This window comes from Mustela nivalis (assembly GCF_964662115.1).
Source record: "Mustela nivalis genome assembly, chromosome: 12".
Classification (NCBI taxonomy): Eukaryota; Metazoa; Chordata; class Mammalia; order Carnivora; family Mustelidae; genus Mustela; species Mustela nivalis.
This window is the reverse complement of record NC_139031.1, coordinates 88,773,891-88,797,124: the sequence shown is the minus strand read 5'-3', so window position 1 is coordinate 88,797,124 and position 23,234 is coordinate 88,773,891. Positions and strand designations below refer to the sequence as shown.

General features: G+C 37.9%; 2 gene segments (V, D, J or C); both read left to right on the top strand.

Annotated features, from left to right (window-relative positions):
* Positions 1–5,605, top strand: part of LOC309844794 (putative non-functional T cell receptor gamma variable 10) — a 31,409-nt gene extending 25,804 nt beyond the window's left edge. Inside the window, exon 4 of the V gene segment in view lies at positions 5,379–5,605.
* Positions 1–21,769, top strand: part of LOC309844790 (T-cell receptor gamma chain C region 5/10-13-like) — a 102,211-nt gene extending 80,442 nt beyond the window's left edge. The window contains exons 6-7 of the C gene segment in view: positions 19,115–19,162; positions 21,172–21,769.
* Positions 21,770–23,234: the final 1,465 nt, after the last annotated feature.

Sequence of the window (23,234 nt, the reverse complement as noted above, 5' to 3'; positions counted from 1 at the left end):
TTCTAAAAATAAGCAGAATGTAGTAAGCAATACCTCATATATTGTTAGCCTCAACCTAAGCTGATCTCTCCGTTTCCAGTGGAAACGTCTGGATGTAAACAAGAAAGAGGTTTTATAACTGAATATATAAAATTATACTAAGATACATAAAAATCATTTTTTCATAAAATGTATTTTTTATTCATTTGAGAGAGAGAGCATGCAACATGAGAGAGAGACACAGTGAAAGAGAGAGCACACAGGAGCTGGGGAGCGAGAAGACAGAGAAGGAGAAGCAGACTACAAATGATCAGGGATCCCAAGGAAGGGTGTTCTATCCCAGGACTCTGGGGTCATGACCTTGGTCATGACACTTAACAGACAGAGCCACCCAAGCATCCATCAACTATTAACTGTTAATAGTTTATATCTTCATTGGATTATGCCTATAAATTAAAACTGTATTATTACAAATATCACCTGAGAATACTGCTTTTTTTGCCTTAACTTTCTATAAAAATTGTGTTCAGATTCTTCACATGCATCTAAAATGTATACATTAGAAAAAATTTCTGAGTCATCTTAGGGTCGGAATGTAAGTTTGGGGATACCTTTATGATGAGAGCATTGGATATTTAATTGAAAGAGACATTTATCCACTTAGAAAATAAAAGCGTTTTTTCATTTATTCTGTCATTATGTATATGTACAATGTAAGTATATAATATAGAGTCCCAGGTATACTTAGTCCCAGGTAATATTTACCAAATCCCTATGAAACTTCTTAATTTTTTTTTTTTTTTTTTTACTGGTACTACCTCTAAACTAGTTTTGAGGGTTTTTTTTTTTTTTTTTTAGGTTGATATCATGTCCAAGTACATTGTTTAATCAAAGTAGAGTATTAGAAGACCATTTTTTAAAATGAGAAGTTCCCCAAACTGAAACATAAGGCAACCTCTGTTTTATGAGGTTTAAATTTGCGGATAAAAGCTGCTTCTTATGCTCTGGCATTTCGGTGTGTTTGAATTCTGAATGTTTTATACTTATATCACAGAGTGGGATTTGCAAACATCTTCTCCCATTATTCTTTTTTTAAATTATTATGTTAGTCAGCATACAGTACATGATTAGATTTTGATTTAGTGTCTCCCCTTTTTCATGTCAACTTCAAGGTAGACCTCACTAAACTATCAAGTTCCAGGCAGAAACAGAAACAAGCTCTATATACAAACTATTTCTCATTTATTTATACTGCCTATTTACAAAATCTATTTGAGAAGGCCTAAAACAAAATATGCAAGTATAGTTCGGCAATGAATAAAAATAGAAGATCAAAAGCATTAAAAGAAGTAGAAGAAAAAAGGCCAGTGATTATCTAGTACAAAGCGTAGGGTACAATTTTATGTTCAACGGTAGGAGAAACATGTATTAGAACACATACTTTTTATTAACTGAAAAAAATGAAACACACCAAATTTTCAAACATGTTGTTTTCCCCACCACAAAATGAGAAAAAAAGACTTCAATGCACGAGTCTTTTAGGAGGAATGCAAAGTGAAAGACTGGGCATTACCTTCCACACACATTTTACGAAATGGAAGAAATGATCTTTAACAAATGCATTTCATGCTTCCACTGCATATTTACTATGGGCATCATGACACTTAATGTCATTCACAGATGGTGACCTTCAGCAGACCTGGTCAGGCAGGTGACAGTCTAGCAATCTAACATGACATAGGTCCAATTGTTATCCCCAAATACTGCATTCCCATTAGTAAGGGAAAGTTTGGTCCCATGAGAATAAAGTGTCATGTTGGAGTAACAATAATCACAAAGAAATTGTTAATAATTATGGTAATGTTAATTATAAATATAATGTCTCATTTTTGCAGCATGTATAGATGTGGAAATCTTAGGAGAGATTTTTGTATCAATCCTTCTGGTAAAGGTCGGCATAGACTACTTTGTGCAAACACTGTTAAAGCATCTGACCTTGTGTCCAAGTGGATTTGCATGAAGTGCTCCTGCAGAACATGCGTAATTGTCTTGAAAGAATTTGATTCAAGAACAAAGTTGATCAGATAATAACTTGTGTGAGTTGACACATTGTCTATTCTGATGGTGAAAGGGCGTTGTCAGAGAGTCTGGATGTTGGACTCAGACTGACCTGAGCTCCAATTCCACCACTTGTTGCTTTTGTGAACTTGGGTGATTATTTTCTGGTCTCAGCTTCCTAATCCAAAAGATGGGATAACAGAATGTATGAGCATGGGGCATATGGAAATTAAATGAGAGACTATAAATAAGGTACTTGGCACATAACACTTAACAGGTGTTGCATACATGTTGCCTCATTGCAAACCTAGAGGGAGAATTGCATCTGGTATGGAGAATTGTATCCAGTACGGAGAGTGGTTTGTAACCAATCATACTGACAGAGCAGAAATTCTCCAGAGCATTTGGCTCTACTTCTAACCACTCTAGAGGAAAGTATCCTTACTGTCCACTGATACACAAAAAACCTGAATTTAGAGGTATTTGCTTAGGGACTTTTCCCTCACTTGGCATAAAAATGAAATTTGAATTTGCTTTTTTAAAAAAATTTTTAAGTAGTTGTAGCTACATAAATTTTAATCCTTTATCTTATGATATCATGTCAAACACAAACATGGGTTTCATACTGGTATTGAGCAGAAAAACAACTAAAATTTAAAATTTTATTTAGAAAATACTTAAGAATATATTTAGAAATACAGTTACTACTTTGTTTTACTACTTTTAAATATACTTAGAAATGTGATCAATTTGAAAGTCATATTTACATAAGAAATAGCTTTAAGTATTTTTTAATAAAATGAGAAGAATAAAATAGAGGAATTTTGAATTAGTATTAATATGCAGATTCAAAGTACCATACTTAATTGAAAATGCCATTGCATTTGGCTAATTTATATATAATTCATACAGCTTTATATTCATCAAATATATAAACTCAGGCAATTTACCTGAAAATATTTCTGATTATGAATAATATAAATGCATTAGACAAAATCATTTATTTTTATGAACCGCTTTCTATTTTGTAAATAAATGAAATGATTGTGGCCATATAAAACACTCTTAATAAATTTAATTAAGAATAAGGAGGGGCACCTGTGTGGCTCGTTTATAAAGCAACTAGTCATGATCTCACGGTAGTTGAATTGAACCCTGAGCTCTATGTTGGACTCCAGGCTGAGTGTGGAGCCTGCTCAGGATTCCTGCTCTCTCCCCTACCACTCCTCTCTCTCTCTAAAATAAATAAATAAAATCCTAAAAAGAGGAATGTTGAAAAAATACGTAATAGAAATTCCATAAAATGTTGGCACAATCCATAAAAAATGAAGAATATTACTTAATGTTCAGTTAACTATCACATTGAAAAAGTTATGGAAGTACAAGATACCTTTTATCCTGAAAAGAATGAATCCCCAGGATGCTAGATAAAGAAAAGTGACTGGATGTAGGCAGAATGACTTACCATCCAGATTTTCCCAAGCCCATAACTGGACTATCAAGTTCTTTACTATGATGAATCAGAAGTATTCCTAACCGAAACCAAACTTCATAAGATGAAAATTAGATTCTTTAATGTATTGAGTAGGGGCAAAAATTATGAGAATACCAACTACTTTGAAAAATAAATCTTGCTTTATGTAATATGCTTTTTAAATTAAAATCTAAAATATATGGTTGAGGAAAAATACAGTGTCTTTCTATTATAATAAACAAAATACTATTTGGACTATAATGCATTATGATCTAATACCTATTTACAGCATGAATTAAAAAACTCATCATTGTTTGTTTATTCATTTAGTATAAGAATCATGAACCATGAGAGACTATGGACTCTGAAAGACAATCTGAGGGGTTTGAAGTGGTGGGGCGGTGGGAGCTTGGGGTTCCAGGTGGTGGGTATTATGGAGGGCACAGATTGCATGGAGCACTGGGTGTGGTGCAAAAATAATGATACTGTTATGCTGAAAATAAATTAAAAAAAAAAAACTTAAAACAAAAAGAAGAAAAAAAATCGGGAGCTCTGGTGCACAGGCAAAAATTCTTTTTCTTTCTTTCTTTTTTCTTTTTAAGAAAGAGAGAGAGAGAGAGATCACAAGTAGGCAGAGAGGCAGGCAGAGAGAGAGGGGGAAGCAGGCTCCCCGCCCAAGTGGAGAGCCCGATGCAGGGCTCGATCCCAAGACCCTGAGACCATGACCTGAGCTGAAGGCAGAGGCTTAAACCACTGAGCCACCCAGGTGCCCCAACAGGCAAAAATTCTAAAGAATTTTTTTTCCTTTCTTCTCAAAGGAGAAATCCTAGTCTTTTCATAGGAAATGGCCATGAAATAATTATTCAAACTCCAAACTACTGGAAAGAAAAAATTAATAAAGCATTTGTATTTCAGTTTGAACTCAAATTGGGAAGAGTACTACTATTTATAATTTGAATCATTAATTAATAATAAATGTATAACCAAAGAATATCCCAGTGTTCAAATGATATGCCCTTGAGAACCATGAAGTTTCATTATATAATTTATATTTATAAGAAACTCTACCAGAGCTGTTAACATTATATCATTATATGTGACTTTATTCAGCAGGTGAAATGAAAGACAATTGAGGGGTACTACAAGTTCAGCAGTCTTAGAGGGCAGATTCAGATTTGTAGGGAAATGGGAAGAGTCAAAATGTGGTGTTTTCTCAGTAATGCTTCAACTTCAAATTAAATTCCAATATAAAATTAGCTTTAAGTGAACATTTCCTGAAGGAAAACAAAATTATGACCATTACATTAATTGATGAGGTTACTCTAAGATCATTTCTGAAAATAATCAATAATTTTTTTTTAAATAGAAGTTTTGGATATATGGCCATTTTGTTTCTAAATTTCATGCATTGTAAATTATTTGGAGGTGCAGCATTCAACATTGTCCTACTCAAAATCCCACAGTGGTTCAGATATGAGAACAAAATGTTCTATAAAATCAGAAATCAAGGAGAAGTATCCTAGTATTCAGAAATGGGCTTGGAACCCATATTTGTAACTAAAAGGGTAACTTGATAGATTTCCATTCAGACAAGTGACTGTGGATTGTTTAAAATATTCTGCGTTTTGATCTTGGCTCTTTCCCTTAATGTCTGTGACTTTGTCATGTTTCATAACCTCTAGAACCTCTTTTCCTGTGGAAACTAAGAAAATAATCACCTCACAACCCTCTGCAGATGAAAACCTACAATAAGCATTAATTCTGTAGCGACTTTCCTCCCCTTTACTATGTGCTGGTTGTTTCCAAAGCACACAATGTTTGTGTTTCTCTAGTTATGTTCTAATTGTTATTCCATTTTCTTCAACAGATAAAAGTCCTGATGAAGATATTTCTCCCAAGCCCACAGTTTTTCTTCCTTCAGTTGCTGAAGTAAAAGTCCATAAGGCTGGAACATATCTTTGTCTTCTTGAGGATTTTTTTCCTGATGTTATCAAGGTAGATTGGCAAGAAAAGGATGACAAAACAATCCTGAAATCTCAGCAGGGAGACACCATGAAGACCAAGGACACATACATGAAATTCAGCTGGCTGACCGTGACTGGAGTGTCAATGGATAAAGAACACAAATGTATCGTCAACCATGAAAATAACCGAAGAAAAGTTGATCAAGAAATTCTTTTTCCTTCAATAAACAAAGGTATGTGCACATAACAATGAGCACAACTACACAGAACACTTTGTTTCAAAGGGAAAACCCTCCCTTTTCTATCAAGTATTTTTTTTTTAAGATTTTATTTATTTATTTGACAGACAGAGATCACAAGTAGGTAGAGAGGCAGGCAGAGAGAGAGGAAGAGAAGCAGGCTCCCTGCTGAGCAGAGAGTCCTATGCAGGGCTCAATCCCAGGACCCTGAGATCACGACCTGAGCCTAAGGCAGAGACTTTAACCCGCAGAGCCACCTAAGTGCCTCTTTTCTGTCAAGTATTAATAAAAACAAATATATATAATATTTTCTCTAATGTTGTTTTCTTTAATGATGGTATAAATGTCCTGCTATTTCCCAATAGAATTCAAATAGCATGGGCTTTGAAGGCACCTGGATACCAGTCAGTTGAGCATCTGACTCCTCATTTATTCAGCTCAGGTTATGATCTCATGCTCTTGAGATCAAGACCGCTGTTGGGCTCCATTCTCAGCCCAGAGTCTGCTTGAGTTTCTTTCTGTCTGCCTTTTCTCCCCGTGTTCTCTCTTTCTCAAAATAAATAATGAATCTTAAAAAAAAAAAAAAATAATATGGCCTATGGAACATACAGAGAAAAAAAGAAAAAGAAACTCACTTAGCCTTTTTCACATCAGATTCATCATCCAAAATATTATTATCACAGTGATATAGTTTCTACTTATTGTATAGATTAAATGAAACAATACATGTGAAAGCACCTAGCAACCTTGCACATAAGAAATGTTCAGAGAGGGATGCCTGGGTGACTCTGTTGTTTAAACAACTGCCTCTCTCTTTTAAATAAATTTTAAAAAAACTTTAAAATTTTTTTCAGAGCAATATCCTCACCTTATTTTTAATATAATTTTATTTTTTCAGTGTTCCAAGATTCATTGTTTATGCACCACACTCACTGCTCCATTCAATACATGCCCTTCTTAATACCCATCACCAGCTGACCCATCACCCACTCCCCTCCAAAACCCTCAGTTTCTTTCTAAGCATCCACAGTCTCTCATGATTCATCTCCCCCTCCAATTTACCCCAATTGTCATTTCCTTTCCTTCTCCTAATATTCTCCCTGTTATTCCTTATTCTCCACAAGTAAATTAAACCATATGATCATTGACTTTCTCGGCTTGGTTTATTTCACTCAGCATTATCTCCTCAAGTCCTGTCCATGTTGATACAAAAGTTGGGTATTCATCCTTTTTGATGACTGGGTAATATTACAGTTCAATATATGGACCATATCTTCTTTATCCATTCATCTGTTGAAGGGCCTATTTGCTCTTTCCACAGTTTGGCAATTGTGGCCACTGCTGCATGGGCTACATATGGCCTTCCTTTTCATTACAGATCCTTGTGTATCTTTAGGATAAATACCCAGTATTTACTCAATAGTGCAATTGCAATTGCAGGATCATATGGTAGCTCTATTTTTAATTTCTTGAGTAATCACCACACTGTTTTCCAAAGTGGCTGCACTAACTTGAATTCCCCAAAGCACTGTTTGAGTGTTCCCTTTTCTCTACATGTTCTCCAACACTTGTTGTTTCCTGTCCTAAAAACGTTGGCCATCCTAACTGGTATAAGATAGTATCTCAGTGTGGTTTTGATTTGAGTTTCCCTGATGGCTAATGATGATGAGCATTTTTCCATGTGTCTGTTAGCCATTTGTATGTCCTCTTTGGAGAACTGTCTGTTCATGTCTTTTGGACATTTTTTGACCTGATTATCTGTTTTTTGGGTGCTGAGTTTGAGAGGTTCTTTATAAATTTTAGATATCAGCCCTTTGTCTCCAGCGTCATTTGCCCCATTCCGTGGGTTTCCTCATAGTTTTGTTGACTGTTTCCTTTGTTGTGCAGTAGGTTTTTACCATGATGTAGTTCAAAAGTTCATTTTCACTTTTGTTTCCTTTGCCTTTGGAGACATGTCTTGAAAGAAGTTGCTGTGGTGGATGTTGAAGAGGTTATTGCCTATGCCCTCCAGGATTTTGATGGATTCCTGGTTCACATTGAGGTCTTTCATCCATTTCGAGTTTATCTTTTTGCTTGGTATAAAAGAATGGTCGAGTTTCATTCTTCTATACGCAGCTGTCCTATTTCCCCACCACCATTTATTGAAGAGACTGTCTTTTTTCTCCTGTATTTTTTTTCCTGCTTTATTGAAGATTAGTTGACCATGAGTTGAGAATCCATATCAAGACTGTCTATTCTGTTCCATTGATCTATGTGTCTTTTTTGTGCCAATAACATGCTGTCTTAGTGATCATAGCTTTGTAATATAGCTTGGAATCAGGCAACATGAAGCCCCAAGATTAGTTTTTCCTTTTCAACATTTCCTTGACAATACGGGGTCTTTTCTCATTCCAAACAAATTTTAACACTGTTTGTGCCAGCACTTTGAAAAATGCCTGTGGATTTTTGATCAGGATGGCATTGAAAGTACAGATTGCTCTGGGCAGTAAAGACATTTTAACAATGTTTATTCTTCCAATACAGGAGCATGGAAGGTTTTCCCATCTTTTTGTGTCTTCTTCAGTTTTTTTCATGAGTGTTCTCTAGTTCCTCCAATATAGATCCTTCACCTCTTTGGTTAGGTTTGTTCCCAGGTATCTTGAGGTTCTTGGTGCTGTAGTAATGGAATCGACTCCCTAATTTCCCTTTCTATATTTTCGTTGTTAGTGTATAAGACAGCAACTGATTTCTTTTCATTGATTTTGTATCCTGCCGTCCCCAATTATTGAATTGCTGTATGAGTTCTAATATTTTCGGTGTGGAGTCTTTTGGGTTTCCCATATAAAATATCATGTCATCTGTGAAGAGTGTTTGACTTCTTCATCAATTCGAATACATTTTATTTCTTTTTGTTGTGTGATTGCTGTTGCTAGGATTACTACTATGATTTTGAACAACAGTGGCAAGAGTGGGCATCCTTGTCATCTTTCTGATCTCAGTGAGAAGGCTCCCAGGTTTTCCATAGGAGAATGATATTCACTGTGGGTTTTTCATAGACAGATTTTATGAAGTTGAGGAATGTTCCCTCTATTCCTATACTCTGAAGAGTTTTAATCACAGAAGGATGCTATATTTTGTCAAATGCTTTTTCTGCATCAATTGAGAAGACCATGTATTTCTTCTCTCTTCTCTTATTGATTTGTTCTATCACATTGATTGATTTGCAAATGTTGAACCAAGCTTGCATCCCAGGAGTAAATCCCATCTGGTCATGGGGGATAATCTCTTTAATGTATTGTTGGATCCTATTTGCCAGGATCTTGTTGAGAATCTTGGCATCCATATTCATCAGGGATATTGGTGTAAAATTCTCCTTTTTTGATGGGGGCTTTACCTGTTTGGGGGATTAGGGTAATGCTGCCTTCATAAAAAGAGTCTGGCAGTTTTCTTTCTGTTTCTATTTCTTGAAAAAATGTCAGGAGAATAGGTATTATTTCTTCCTTCAATGTTTGATAGACGTCCCCAGGGAACCTGTCAGGTCTGAACTCTTGTTTATTGTGAGGGTTGTAATCACTGCTTCATTCTCATTAGGAGACATTGATCTATTGAGGTTGTCATTTTCTTCCTGTTTCAGTCTTGGAATTTGTAGGAATGCATGCACTTCTATGTTGCTTAACTTACTGGCATACAGTTGTTGATAACAATTTCTGATGATTATTTCTATTTCCTTGGTGTTAGTCATGATCTCTCCCATTTCAGTTATGACTTTGTTCATTTGGGTCCTCTCTCTTTTCTTTTGGAACAGTCTGGCCAGTCGTTTATCGACCTTATTAATTGTTTCAAAGAACCAGCTTCTATTTTGTTGATGTGTTCTACTGTATGTCTAGATTCTAACTCATTAATCTCTACTCTAATCTTAATTATTTTAGTTCTTGTGTGTGGTTTGGCTTAATTGGTTTTTAATTCCCCATTCTTTAAGGTGTAAGGAGAGTTTGTGTTTTTGGGAATTTTGAATTTTTTTTGACTGAGGCTTGGTTGACTATATATTTTCTTATCCCTTAGGACCGCCTTTGCCATATCCTGTAGGTTTTGGATGGATGAGTCTTCATTATCATTGGTTTCCTTGAATTCTTTAAGTTCTTTTTTGATTTTCTGGTTGATCCAAACATTTTTGAGCAGGTTGGTCTTCAGCTTCCAAGTCTTTGAATTCCTTGAAACTTTCTTGTGGTTGAGCTCCAATGTCAAAGCATTGTGTACTAAGAACATGCAGAGAATGATCTTGGTCTTTTGGTAGTGGTTCAGCACTGATATGCAACCCAGTATGTGGTCTATACTTGAGAAAGTACCACGTGTGCTCATGAAGAATGAGTATTCTATTGTTTTAGGGTGGAATGTTTTGTATATATCTATGAGGTCCATCTGATCTAATGTATCATTCAAAGATATTTTTTCTTTGTTGATTTTCTGCTTAGATGCTCTCTGTTGCTGGTAGTGGTGTGTTAAGATCCCCTACAATTAATGCATTCATATCAATATGACTCTTTATTTTGATTAACAGCTGGATTATGTAGTTGAGTGCTCCAATGCTAGGGGCATAAATACGTAACAATTATTAGATCTTATTGATGGACAGACCCTTTAAGAACAATGTAGTGTCCTTTTGTATCTCTGAATACAGTCTTTAGCTTAAAATCTAATTCATTTGAAAAAGGAATCACTACCCTAGTTTTCTTTTGAGGCCTGTCACTTTCAATCTGGGTTTATCCTTAGGTTCTAAATATGTCTCTTATAGACAGCATATGGGTGGGTCTTGTCATTTTATCCAGTCTGCAACCCTGTGCCATTTTATGGGTGCATTTAGGCCATTCACATTGAGAATGATTATCGAGAGGTAAGTTTTTATTGTCATGATGTTGCCTATGAAGTCCTTGTTTCTATAGATTGTCTCTGTAAATTTCTGTTCTATGTTACTCTTGAGTTCTTTTATAGAGCCCTCCTTAATATTTCATGTAGTTCTAGCTTTATGGTCACATATTCTTTTAAATCTGCCGGTCATGGAAGCTCTTTATCTCTCTATCCATTCTGAATGTCAGCCTTGCTGGCTAAAGTATTCTTGGCTGCATGTTCTTCTCATTTAGTGCCCTGAATGTGTCTTGCTAGCCCTTCTTAGCCTCCCAGGTTTCTGTGGAAAGGTCTGATGTTATTCTGATAGTCCTTCCTCTGTACATAAGGAATCTCTTCCCCTAACTGTCCTTAACACATTCTCTCTGATTTTATGACTCGTGATTTTCACAATTAATTGTCTGGAGATTATTCTAGATGCATTGATTTTTGGGGGTGTCCTTTCTGCCTCTAGAACATGAACACTTGTTCCATTCCCCAGATTAGGGAAATGTTCATCCAGTGTTTTTTCAACTATATCTTCTAATCCTCTCTCTCTCTCCATCCCCTCAGAGATCCCAGTAATGCTGACATTGGAATGTTTTCGGCATCATTTATTTTCTAATTCTCTTTTCATGGCTTTTAAGGTGTTTGTTCTAGGTCTCCTCCTGATACTTCTTTTCTATCAGCTTGTCTTCCAGATCATTAAATTGATCTTCTGTCTCATTTACCCTAGCTGTTAGAGTATTGAGATTAGATTGGATCTCATTGATAGCATTTTTAAGTTCTGCTGGATCAACTCTTACTTCTGTCCTTAGAGTTTCTATTTTGCACTAATGGTCTTCCCCAATCTCGCCATTGTCTGGATAATTTTTACCCTGAGTTTTATTTCCAACATATTGTTTATGTCCATATCCAATAGTTTTGTGGCAGAGGTCACAGTCTCTGAATTTCTCCTCTCTTGGGTGTTTGTCCTAGTCATTTTTGTGACAGATGGTTGAGGGGATGTATACTAGATATATCAAGCACAAACCAGTCAAGGTGCACCTTGGACAGTTTTGGAGCAATTGGAATTCCCCACCAAAAAGAAAGAAGAAAGAAAAAAAAGAGAGAGAAAAGGAGAAAAAAAGTGGGAAAAAAATGGCCAAAATGAGCCCCCAAAGTAAGATTTATAAGGTACATAAACCAAAAACCAACAAGAAGACCAGGAAAAGTAGAAGAAAGGAAAAAAAAAAGCCAAAATGAGCTCCAAGAATAAGATTTATATAGTACATAAACAGCAACAAATACACATTAACACTGACAGAATAAGATGGAAAGGTGTTTATAAACTTTTGATGTGGGCAAGGAAGGTTATTTCAGTTCATCCAGAGTGTATCTTGTTATGTTTGTTAAAGGACTGAATGTTCCAGAGATACAGGGAAATTAAAACTGGTTTATATATAGGGGTAGTATTAAATAGGGGGGGGGAGACTAACTTGAAGCTTATATCTTATTTATATCTATATATCTATATATCGATGTATTAAAAAAAAGAAACACAGGTTCATGTATGAAAAAAGTTCAATTTAAAAAGTTATGTAATGTGTTGTAATAAACATCTAGTTGTAGTGCTAAGTAAGTTAAAAAAATAACAATAAAAATGAGAACAAATTAGTTTAAAAGATGTGTTTATGAAATATACTGTTTTGTGGGGAGTAATGGGGCTTAAAATATTGTTTTCCCCCTATTGTTGGGGTTTTACAATTTTATGGAGATCCTGAGGTTATTGTCCTCTTGTTCTTTTCAGTTTGTCTTCTGGGGGCAGGGCCTGTGCATTGTTCTTCAGTCAGTCTTGCCTGGGCTGAGTTGCCCTGCCACCTATGAAGGGGCTGGACTCTGTGGAAAAAGGCTTTTCAGGCTTTTTCCTCTCTGGAGGCTTTTGTTCTTTCAGTGCTTTTTGTGGCTTTTTGGAGGGTTAGTGCAAAGTAAACTGTCCACACCCAAAGAGAAGTCTCAGTCTATTCCCCTCTGGATTGTTCAGAATACTCAGACTTCCCCTCTGCAAAGTCCATTGAACACTGTAAACTGCCACAGGCATTGTCTGCTCCCACCTACCACCTCGGTGGTTATCCTGAGGCCCACACTTGTCTCTGCACCTCCGTGCCCTAAAATGGTGAGCAATATTGGTCCAGCTAATCCTGATTCTGGTGACTGCTGTTGCCAACTGTCTGGAGTCCCTGCCCATCCTGGGTGCACTCAGACCCAGTGGTAGTGCAGGTCATGGAAGGCTGTGGGCCCAGGGACCTCAGGCAGGAGCTTGTATGAGGCTCTCTCAGTGTGGGCTGCGGTGTTCTTAGCCCCATTGGTGGTCAAGCATTGGAAAGCTTCAGTCTCAGGGACCACTGACAGGAGCCCCTGTTGGGATCTCTCAGGCTTGGGCAGGTGCAAGCTGTGACCACCCTTGAACCATGGGCTTAGGTCCATGCCTGTGTCCACCCAATTCTACCAATTGTTCTTCAAGACCCTTTGTTCTTTTTGTGTGGTCTTAATCAGACTCCAGGTTAATGCTGGTTTGTGAGCACAGGACACTTTCATATTGTTTTATTACTTCCCAATGTGTTGCTTCTGGTGGCTCCCTCCCCTTTTGTAATCCTGTGATATCAATCCGAATACTCCCACTCTGCTTTATCCCTCCACTGATGATCTTCTGCCCCCATAGAAATCCAGAAGTGTATCGTCTTACATCTCAGGGCAATTTCATGGTGTTCAGAGTATTCTAGTAGATATTTAGCTCACTTTAGGGGACAGGAAGAAACAGGGTCTCTTTCTTCTCTGCCATCTTCCCAGAGTGCCCCCCCCCACCTTTTTAAAATGAAATAACCAGAAGGTCCCCTTTTCATGACTTTACTTGATGAGGAAAAAAGAAAAATTATGTATTTTCAAGAATATTCTTCTCAGCATCACAGTCCTTCCTACTTTAAACTTGCTCTACTCAAAGCATGACACGTTAACAATGAGTTAGCGGGCACAAAATGCTGTTCAATTGATCGAGCTGAATCACAGCTCAACTTGAAATAGTAATTTGGCTACTGAGGCTTTAGTATGATCTTGTGTTTTTTAGATTTGAATTTTATATACCAGAAAAGGGTGAAGTATCATTAGTAAAGATTGGGTGAGGCTCACATGTATAATGTTTCTTTCATTCTATACAATGAATATATTTCTTTCCATTAGTAAAGCTGCTCAGCAAACATTATTGCAGTCCTAGTGAATGCCAGGCTGGAAGGGATGCAAGATGAACTACTATCCCAATGAGGATCATTACCATAATGCAAATAGACTTTTCCTAATCACTCAGGGCTCCTTATGATGCAGTATCATTCAGGCATGGTGTCCCAATGGAGCCCCATTGGTGTAGACACCAATTTAGACATTGTGGGCAGCCAACTGAAAGTGTCCTAGCCCACGGTGATCCAGAAACTCAGTAGATTCAGTCCCATCTTGGAATAAACATCACAGACCAAGGTTACAGAAGGCTCGTAAGAAGTAGCCAGTTTATACTGTTGTCTGTAATTCACAAGCAATTTTTAAGCAGTGGGAAATAAACACTTAACAAGAACTGTGAAGAGCTTTCTATATACAAGTTTTGATTTCTGAAGTAAATCTTTGTCTTCTTGGAACATTGGGGGAACAAAAAAGAACCCACATGCCTAGAATGGTCAAACTCAGTTTAAGGCTCCAAGTCACTAAACAAAGACTTAATACCTAACCCAAGTACAGTATCAACCCTCCAGATGAGTAACATTTACCGAGTCAACATGGGCATTTCCTGATCAGCCCCAGAAAAATTCCTGATGGATTTCCTCTTTCCCTTTGGGAAGGTGACCTTGCCTAAAACAATGGATTCTTTGCTAAGAATTTTCTTTTTCTGCTCCATGTCTGTTGTTAAAAAGGTTTCTTTTCCTCTAACCCTTTTGAGTTCCTCTCTACTTCCTAGATGGGATGCTGAGTGATTCATTAATACATTGATTAATAACGCTATTAGATTTTAACATTTACTTAGTTCCAACTTTTGTTCTTTAACAGGTTTGATGGCTGTGACAGAATCTGAAATGGACTCCCAGGGACATTCAGAAACAAAGGAAAACACAGAGGTGGTGACCGTTAGTCCTTTGAATTCACGAACTTTCTCACCTGACCCAATGGCTGTGGGTGAGTTCTTGGCTCTATGCTCCACTCTCTATTTGTTCAAACTCCTACTGTAATTGATTTTGCTTTACAGGGCAGGCCAGCTTGGGCTGGCAGAGTGTTATGCTAGTGTTAAGTCGAGGTAGCCTGTTTTTTTTTTTTTTTTTTTTTTTTCAGCTCTCTTGAGCTAGTATATTTGCCCAGAAGCCAACTGACCTGGCACACAACCAAGCCCCTAAACGTTCAGACAGAGTTCCCCAGGTGGAACCCTCAGGAAGTGTCCAGGAGAATTGGTGTTGCATGAGAGTCTTCTTTGGCCAGAGGTCAGTAACATCTCTAACTGGCCATACACTAATGTGTGCATAATTTTTAGTCTTTGGTGTAGACCATGAGTTGTGGGGCAGAGGGAGAGGGAAAAGTCTTCAGTGTCTCATGCTCAAGCCTGTCATCATCAGGTTACAGAAACCTTCTCAAAGCACAATTAAAGGGTCCTCTCAGTCACAGGATGCAGCCCTGTGATTAGGTATGTAAGACCCAACATTGGAGGAAGATAGCCCTGGACATTTCCAGTAGAAGAGGAACATTACCAAGTGTTCCTGCTATAAAACTAATAGTTGAACCTTGTATGCATTCCACAGCTACAGAAATCTCCACCTGATACGTAGTCCTGCCCAGATACTGGTGTTTCTGAATCATATTGAGGGAAAGAGAAGTAGCTGACATCCAAATAGAATGCTTTCATCTAGACAGGGATTCAGAGCTTCATACTTTAACTATATATGAAATCCTTTCTCCCTCTTTTCTTTTTCTTTACTCTGTCAATGGCCTATATCTCCCAGGTCAATGAGAAGGGGCCTAATCTCTGGAATTAGAGCTACCTAGCAGAAACTATAACCCCTTTCCTAATTCCTCTCAAGGTCAATAAGACATCTCATTGGTTGATTACCATAGAATTCTATTGGGAGTTAGTTAAGAATTATGAAGAAGCCACCAGGACTCACTCCTTTGGCTGGCCCTACTTCCTTGGTGAGGGATAATTATAAAGAAGTATGATCAAGACCTTTCTCTTCATTCTTGAAGTTGTTGCTGAAGCACTCCTAAAGCAACAGGTAACCTCCCCCCAAAACAAGAAACAAAGAAATCCCTTTGACACTGGCCAAAGCAGTTCTTGAAAATAAAATAGCCCTTTATTATGATTCGGCTGAGCAAGACTGGATCTTTGCTGTAGGCAACACCATGTTCTATACCAAGTTGAACACTATTGGGAAAATTAAAACCCAATAACAGCATGTCATGGTGCAAGCCATGTGGCTTAACCGAGTTACTCCTTTAATAGGGTCTTTCTTACATATTTGATTTTAATTGCTTTGAGAATTGGGGACTATGGCAAACATGAGGAATTATCCTGTTTAGAGGCATCATAATAATCTGCCTGGTGTGTTATGCCCTCTCAAAAGCTTTCATGCAAATTCAAAGCCAGTAATCTCCAAGCAAATTACCAAAGACTAGAACATTACAACGAATGAAGAAAATGACCAACTCAAAAATTGTAAAGCTGAAGTGACTATCACAAGGGTTAAGTAAAAAGGTTAAGACCTGTTAATATCACCCAGAGGAACAACAATTACTGTGAGAATGTCAGAGCAGTTGCTGAGAGTGGTGTTAATGCCTTCAATTTAGAACCCATCTCTCAGTTCAGCTGAGAGTCTGATCAAAAGGCAGAGTTGTTAAAAAGGAAAACCACAGGCTCAAAATGTACTCAGTTAGCTTAAGACCACAAGTCATTAAAGTCTTCAGACTACCCAGCTGCAGAGTCAACACCCAGAAGTGCAGCGTATAGTGAGTGGACATGGGAACTTCCTGGTCAGCACTAGGAATTAGATTGTCCTCCATTCCCCACAGGAGGATGACCTTGCCTCAGCCAATAGTTTCCTTGCTGATAATTTCTTTTTCACTCCCTATCTTGAAAAACCTCTTTCCTATTGGCCTTTAAAGCTCCTATCTACTTCCTGGATAGGATGATGCCTGACTCATGAATAGGTTTATATATACAGCTAGTTAAATCTTTAAAATTACCCAGTTTTTAATTTTTGCTATTTCCCAGATTCCTAGCTTGTCCAATGACCAAATTCATGTTAAGCATTTACTTTTACCTGACCTATGATGAAGATCTAATGAAATTATGCCAGTGAAAATGCTTGTTGAAAACACAACATGGTTGAGTTTATTCCTATATTCATTGAATTATTTATTTTCCTAAAACTAACTTAAGTGAGATTATAAATCAGCCCTAATTTTTTTATTTCTATAGCTAACAGAAAGGAAGTAAATGAGCAAGGCATAAATTTAATGTAACCCCTTGGCTGAAGTAACCGGTTAGGTTTTGATTTCTCTAGTTTGCAGAGAAAAGTAAAAAGTATAGTAAGCTTCATGGTAAGAATTATAGTAAGGGAGAAGTTCCTGTGTATAAGTGTTTTACGTAGCATTTGTGAAAGGAATGTCTCCAAGTCTTTCTCATAACAAAAAAAGTAACAAAAACATTTCTGTTAATGCAATTCTATAGTAGATTTCTAATATTGGTTCATGGAATTTTCTTTTCTTTTTATTTTTTTTAAGATTTTATCTATGTATTTGAGAGAGAGAGAGAAGCAGATTCCCTGCTGAGCAGGGAGCCTGATATGGTACTAGATCCCAGGACCCAGGTATCAGGACCTGAGCCAAAGGCAGATGCCCAACTGACTTGTATGTATGTATATAGATACATAAAAGCTCACAATGATTAAGTGACTCTCAAGAGAGATAAAACTCATCTTGTCCTCATTTTTTTAAAAGATTTTATTTATTTATTTGCAAAGATCACAAGTAGGCAGAGAGATAGGCAGAGGAAGCAGCGTCCCTGTTGAGCAGAGAGCCCCATGTGGGGCTCGATCCAGGACCATGGGATCATGACCTGAGACGAAGGCAGAGGCTTTAACCCACTGAGCCAGCCAGGTGCCCCTTGTCCTTGTTTTTGACCAGCCTTGAGAAAGAGCACCTAGAACACACATACAGGTTTTTTTTTTTTTTCATTTATTCTTTATTTATTTTCAGCATAGCAGTATTCATTGTTTTTGTACCACACCCAATGCTCCATGCAATCCGTGCCCTCTCTAATACCCACCACCTGGTTCCCCCAACCTCCCACCCCTCCACCACTTAAAACCCCTCAGATTGTTTTTCAGAGTCCATAGTCTCTCATGATTCACCTCCCCTTCCAATTTCCCCCAACTCCCTTCTCCAAATTCCCCATGCCCACCATGCTATTTGTTATGGTCCACAAATAAGTGAAACCATATGATAATTGACTCTCTCTGCTTGACTCATTTCACTCAGCATAATCTCTTCCAGTCGCATCCATGTTGCTCCAAAAGTTGGGTATTCATCCTTTCTGATTGAGGCATAATACTCCATAGTGTATATGGAACACATCTTCCTTATCCATTCCTCCATTGAAGGGCATCTTGGTTCTTTCCACAGTTTGGAAAGCGTGGCCATTGCTGCTATAAACATTGGGGTACAGATGGCCCTTCTTTTCACTCCATCTGTGCCTTTGGGGTAAATTCCCAGTAATGCAATTGCAGGGTCATAGGGAAGTTCTATTCTTAATTTCTTGAGGAATCTCCACACTGTGAACCTTTAACACAGTGTCTGGCACAGTAATAATTATTTAATAAGTATTAGCTTTCATTCATAGTGTTGTCATGTCTGCAAATACCACCACTCCAGAAAATCATGTGCGGTATCTGGGGATACTGAAGCTTGTGTGATTTGAAAGGTAGGACTGCTTTCTTTTGCTTAGATGGGAAATTGACCTAAACCAGACTCCTTCCAACATGGAAGATTCTGCTGTGATTCTAGGATTGGATGGACTCATCTTGGTAACAGCACTTCAAGTCAACAGTGGGTGCTGAGGACTGTACAGCAGCCAGTTTCTGGTTATTTTTCCATTCAACATGTTTTCATACGACACCTACTTTGGAGTAGGCACTGTGCTAGGAGCTATAAGCAGAGAAGGAAAACAAGATAGTCTTAGGCAGTTACCCTCCAGCTGTGGGGGAAAAAAGAAAGAAATGGATAATTTATGAAGTTTAACATCTTCATGTGCAGAAATACAATTTTGAATTGATTTACTGAATTACACAGTCTCAGAACAATCAATTCTGGAATTGTGGGGCTCATATTAGTAAAGGCTCTCCTCTCTGCTTACTAATTGTTATCTATCATCTACCTATCTATCATCTAAATATCTATCATCTTTCTATCCACAACACAGACACACATCAAATAATGGATTTGAACAATTGAATAATACTTGCACTCATTTCTTTCAGAGCTTGCTGCTATTAACTCCACAAAATCTTCTCTGAATGATGAAAATGGTAAGATTTTGTCTATGTTTGCCTTTATGTTCTGCTGTAGCCTTTTTTTCTCCTCATCAACATCACCATTGAACTGCCCTGGCTTCAGGGTAAAACCTCAGAATGGCTGGATCTTTAAAAATAGACTGATATTTTAAGACAATCCATCATCTCTTAGGAATCATCATCACACAGTAAATGCTGCTTTGGGTGTGAGAGGACTATAAGTTAGGGGTGCAGTGATGTGCTCTGAATTCTTTCAACAATGAAATTCATTCACTTCTGTGACCTTTGTTACTACTGACTGAGGAAAACAAGATATCAATTGCTTCTAGATTTTTTTTTTCAGATTGCTTGTAGATTTAAAAAAAAAAAAAAGAATTGTTCTTGCTGGAAGTTAATAACATGAACTGACACTGAGAGCTTCTCGTACAGAAGATGTGCTGCACTGTGAGTGCATTTTGTTTAATTCTCCTAATACTCACTGTGAAGGATTTTATTCCCATTTTACACAGGAGGACAATGAGCTAAATTTATTTGTCTCCATACCACACAGCAAGATCTAGGGCTTCATCCCAGACCATCTGAATCAAGAATTCATATATTATCTTAGTTTTTATTCTTCCTCTAATCCCCTAAGCCGAGATCCTGAGACAGGTGTACACATGGGGAGGAGATGAGAGTGCAGGTCATCTGGTGCCACAGAGTGGACTTAAACTCCACTCTTTTAATTATCAGTTGCATGATTATGGCTAAACTATTTACATTTTCTGAACACACCAAAAATGACATAAATAACACCTAACTCAGTCATAGAAGATATAACGTGACATATGTGAAATGTCCAGCATAGGTATCTCACTTAGCTGCTACATTGTAAGTACTAGCTCCTGCCGTTTTCTCCTCACATATGAACAAAGGTAATGGTGAAGAACATTGGTTCCAGCCCTGCTGATCCACCCTCCGTGTCCAATATCAAGGGACTTGTGGGCTCTAATCATCATCATCACCTTCTTCATTATCATCATCCTAATTTATGGTTTTCCTTAATCATTTTGATGTCTTTGTTATTTTTTGCGTGTGAATATGCAGAATTATAGAGCAGCTGAGAAAGCGTTCCTAGATGCCGTGTTGCTGGGATTGAAATCTGGCTTCTGGTACTTACTAGTTGCATGAAATCAGCCCTTCTTCTTTTTTTTTTTTTTTTAAATATTTTATTTATTTATTTGACAGAGACACAATGAGAGAGGGAACACAGCAGAGGGAGAGGGAGAAGGAGAAGCAGGCTCTCCGCAGAGCAGGGATCGCAATGCGGGGCTCGATCCCAGGACTCTGGGATCATGACCTGGGCTGAAGGCAGACACCTAATGACTGAGCCACCCATGTGCCCTGAAATCAGCCCTTCTCTCTCTGTCTTCAGTTTATTTGTAAAATGGGAGTGAAAATAATAATAATAATAACCTCATAGGTTATTGAAAAATTAAATAAGGTTTAAGCTTTGCATACAAAGTTGCCAAAATAAGTAACAGCTAGTTTGTACTTAATGGATATTGCCTCTTATTCTTGAGTCAGATTTATAGGACCCAAACACAATTTTGATATGTTACAAAGTCCAGATACTGTATCTGTTTTAAACTAATTGCTATCAATGAAATTTCTACAGAACGTATATTGCCTCTCATTCTTATTTCAAAACATGGTCGGAAGAAGAAATGTTAAAACCTATTTATCACCAATGCCTTTTTCCCTTTGTATTCATTCATTAAAACACAACCTTACTTTTTATTACTTTGGAAAATTCTAGGTGAATTTAATAGATGTTTGAGTGACTTGACCAGCAAACTGTGTCTGAGTTGTCTTGGGGACAGTGGTGGTGGAGATGGTGATGTAAGTGTTTATTCTCCAGTTGGGCTGGTGGAAGTGTGTCACTTTAACCTAAGTCATCAGAAGTGTATACAGTCACCCTTTGCCCATTAATAAGTCCTAGCCTTTCAAAACAACACGTGAAATTAATGAAATGCTTCTTTTAGACACCCTGCAGCTGCAACTTGGGAACACATCTGCCTACTATACCTACCTCCTCCTCCTCCTGAAGAGCCTGGTCTACTCCATCATCATCGTCATCTGTCTGCTTGGGAGACCAGCACTCAGTGGCAGTGGGAAGAGTTCCTAACACATGGTGGCACAAGGTGTCACTTCTAGCCATTGGCTAGTTTCTCTAAAAGTGTCTGCTGAGGATCTAGTGAGCCTTCTTTCTGAGATTGGGTTATTTCAGTTCACATGTGTCTTTTTCTTGTGTCGTTTCTGAGAACAGGCTTACAAACCCCTGGGCAAACAGACGCTTTCACTCTGCAGCTAGAATAGATTCCGCCATGACTCCCAGGTGGGGTCAGGGGGCATCCACAGAGTCTTCTGCACCACCCCCTCATTGTTGTCCACCAGCTCCCAGCCACCCAGTCCCCATGCCTCTGGATACAACCACCATACACCTTACAACTGCATTCCTTGAACTCTTTAACCAGATAACTGCCTTGAAGTCTTTATTTTATATACCTGGAAGGAAACATGCCTGTTACCTGACATTTGTGTGTTTTTTATAATAGTTACAATAAAAGCAATCAAGTCTTATTTGGCCTCTGTGTAATTTATTTGGTGCTAACTGAGAGTCCAAACTGAAGGATAGCATGACAACTGATATTTCCAATACAGCATCACTTGTAATAAGTGATCAATTCCACATTTCTAATTCTTTCTCTAAGATAGTCCTTATGATGCTTTCTTTGGACCACTGATTCTAGGTGAGCCACAGGCAGTGAAGGTTTCCAGGTTATTTCTCCTGCAAAGTTTAGCAGATTCAGACTCATTTGGTTTACACTCTGGTGGTGACACTATAACATGTCACAATACTGGTGGCTGTGCACAGACCTGTTCCAGTGTGTCACATGGACCATGTTTCCTGATGTCACAAGAACCCCAAGAGAGCTGCACTAACACTGAAAAGGTAGAATGGCAGAGGGGTTAGCTGCTTGACTTCTAAATTCCATGTTCTTGGGCTTAAATCTTGGTTCTACAGCTATTGAACTCTCTGTGACATAATTTTCTCACTTGTCAAATGGAGTTAAAGTGACCCATCCCTTAGAGTTCTGTGGATAAAATGAGTTAACTTTGCTCGGTACCCATAAGTGCTCAACAACATTAGCCTCTACTATTGAGAGATCTAAGTTAGAAATAAGAGAAACACACATGTACACATGTACACACACAAACAATTAGGGCACTCGTTAATATGTGTGTGTGTATTTCTATACACATGGATGTAAAAAAAATATTCAGTGTGTGTCAAGTGAAAAAGGTAGTGGTGGTTTATTTTTCTATTTTTGTTAACAAATCCACTTAATGTAGGAACTTTAATATATTAAATTTAAACAATATCTCATTTAAAATTGGGAAGGATTTTTTCTTAATTTATAATCAGGTTCAGTTCTTAGGAAACAGGTGCTTTTGGAAACCATGTAGAGTTTCCCATGTGGAAACAACATAAAACCCACAAGATACAAAAAAGAGGAAATTTAATTTTGATTTACTCCTTGTCAAAAATTTCTTCAGATCTCTTAGTACAGATGTCCGGGCCTTTACTCAGACATGTGCAACTATTTCTGCATGTGGAAAGCATGGAGGCACAGAGAGGAAACTAGCAAATTACTTAAGCCTTGTGAGCTAATGTCACTGTGGGGGTCCTAGGCGCTGTGTCCTGTGGCTCAACTCTCTAGCACGTTCCTTCCCCAACTGAACCTGGGCTGCCCTGGACTGGGAGGGGCAAAGAGGGGGAGGGTGGTGGTCCTGGAAACAGTGTGGGTGGAAGGAGTGCGCTATGTTCTCCTTCAAATGTGGTGTTTTCCTGGAAGTGCTTGAAGTCAAGCTGGCCCTGCTGGTTGGGGCTCTGCAACCGCTGGCTCTGGTATTGAAAGATGAAATAAGAACAGTTAAACCACAGCCAACTTTGCTCCTTTCCAAAAGGCCACAGCTAATGGAAAGAAAAGATCCACCTGCACACAAGCTTCTGCTCTCAAATATACTCTTTGGCTGTGGCTGA